Source organism: Coturnix japonica, unplaced genomic scaffold (assembly GCF_001577835.2).
Source record: "Coturnix japonica isolate 7356 unplaced genomic scaffold, Coturnix japonica 2.1 chrUnrandom742, whole genome shotgun sequence".
In the NCBI taxonomy this organism is placed as follows: Eukaryota; Metazoa; Chordata; class Aves; order Galliformes; family Phasianidae; genus Coturnix; species Coturnix japonica.
Window position 1 is genome coordinate 24,628 of NW_015440103.1, and position 2,178 is coordinate 26,805.

The following is a 2,178-nucleotide window of genomic DNA, read 5'->3' on the forward strand; positions in this document are numbered from 1 at the left end:
CCATAGGGTGGTTATAGGGTGCCCCATAGGTGCCCATAGGGTGGTTATAGGGTGCCCCATAGGTGCCCATAGGGTGGTTATAGGGTGCCCCATAGCTGCCCATAGGGTGGTTATAGGGTGCCCCATAGCTGCCCATAGGGTGGTTATAGGGTGCCCCANCCATAGGGTGGTTATAGGGTGCCCCATAGCTGCCCATAGGGTGGTTATAGGGTGCCCCATAGCTGCCCATAGGGTGGTTATAGGGTGCCCCATAGGGTGGCCATAGGGTGCCCCATAGATGCCCACAGGGTGGTTATAGGGTGCCCCATAGGTGCCCATAGGGTGCCCCATAGGTGCCCATAGGGTGGTTATAGGGTGCCCCATAGGGTGGCCATAGGGTGCCCCATAGCTACCCATAGGGTGGTTATAGGGTGCCCCATAGGGTGCCCCATAGCTGCCCATAGGGTGGTTATAGGGTGCCCCATAGGTGCCCATAGGGTGGTTATAGGGTGCCCCATAGGGTGCCCCATAGGTGCCCATAGGGTGGTTATAGGGTGCCCATAGGTGCCTATAGGTGTCCCATAGGTGGCCATAGGGTGGCTATAGGGTGCCCCATAGATGCCCATAGGGTGCCCATAGATGCCAATAGGGTACCCCATAGGTGCCCATAGGGTGGCCATAAGTGCTTATAGGTGCCCCATAGTTGCCCATAGGGTGGCTGTAGGGTGCCCATAGATGCCCCATAGGGTGCCCCATAGGTGCCCACAGGTGCCCATAGGGTGGCATTGTGTGGCCATAGGTGCCCATAGGATTGTTATAGGGCGCCCATAGGCGGCCATAGGGTGCCTATAGGATGGCTGTAGGGTGCCCATAGGGTGCCCATAGATGCCTACAGGGTACCCATAGGTGCCCATAGGGTGGCCATAGGCGGCCATAGGGTGGCTATAGGGTACCCTGTAGGGTGGCCATAGGGTGCCCCATAGGGTACCCCATAGGGTGGCTATAGGGTACCCCATAGGGCGGCTATAGGGTGGCCATTGGGTGGCCCATAGGGTACCCCATAGGATACCCCATAGGGTACCCATAGGGGGCCCATAGGATACCCCATAAGATACCCCATGGGATACCCTATATTGTGGCTATAGGGTGGCTATAGGGTACCCCATAGGCTGGCTATAGGGTGGCCCAGAGGGTACCCCATAGGATACCCCATAGGATACCCTATGGGATACCCTATATTGTGGCTATAGGATACCCCATATTGTGGCTATAGGGTGGCTATGAGGTACCCCAAAGGATGTCCATAGAGTACCCCATAGGAGGCACATAGGATACCCCATAGGATACCCCATAGAGTGGTTACAGGGTGCCCATAGGGTGGTTATAGAGTACCCCATAGGCTACCCCATAGGGTGGCCATATGGTGCCCATAGGGTACCCATAGGATACCCCATAGGGCAGCTATAGGGTACCCCATAGGGTGCCCATACTGTGGCTATAGGGTGCCCACAGGGTACCCATAGGGTGGCCATAGAGTACCCCATAGGAGGCCCATAGGATACCCTATAGAGTGGTTATAAGGTGCCCATAGGGTGGTTATAGCGTACACAAGGTACCCCATAGGCTACCCCATAGGGTGCCCCACAGGGTGCCCCATAGGATATCCCATAGGATACCATAAATACCCCATAGGATACCCCATAGGGTGGTTATAGGGTGCCATATTGTGGCCATAGGGTGGCTATAGGGTGGCTATAGGATACCCCATAGGGCGGCTATAGGGTACCCCATAGGATACCCCATAGGGTGGCTATAGGATACCACATAGGATACTCCATAGGGCGGCTATAGGGTACCCCATAGGATACCCCATAAGGCGGCTATAGGATACCCCATAGGGTGGCTATAGGGTACCCCATAGGATACCCCATAGTGTGGCTATAGGATACCCCATAGGGCAGCTATAGGGTACCCCATAGGATACCCTATAGGATACCCCATAGGGTGGCTATAGGGTGGCTATAGGATACCCCATAGGGTGGCTATAGGATACCCCATAGGGCAGCTATAGGATACCCCATAGGATACCCTATAGGGTACCCCATAGGATACCCCATAGGGTGGCTATAGGATACCCCATAGGGTGGCTATAGGATACCCCATAGGATACCCCATAGGGTGGCTATAGGATACCCCATA

At 55.3% G+C, this 2,178-nt stretch overlaps 1 long non-coding RNA gene across 7 annotated transcripts in view; it reads left to right on the forward strand.

Annotated features, from left to right (window-relative positions):
- LOC116652703 overlaps positions 1–1,240 on the forward strand; it is a 1,659-nt gene extending 419 nt beyond the window's left edge. For 3 of the 7 annotated variants that reach the window (XR_004305845.1, XR_004305844.1, XR_004305847.1), the window contains one exon: positions 199–1,240. This is a non-coding gene — a long non-coding RNA (uncharacterized LOC116652703). Of the gene's footprint in view, positions 1–176 lie in introns of all 7 variants that reach the window. The other 4 variants (XR_004305842.1, XR_004305843.1, XR_004305846.1 and 1 more) reach the window with 2 other exon arrangements.
- Positions 1,241–2,178: the final 938 nt, after the last annotated feature.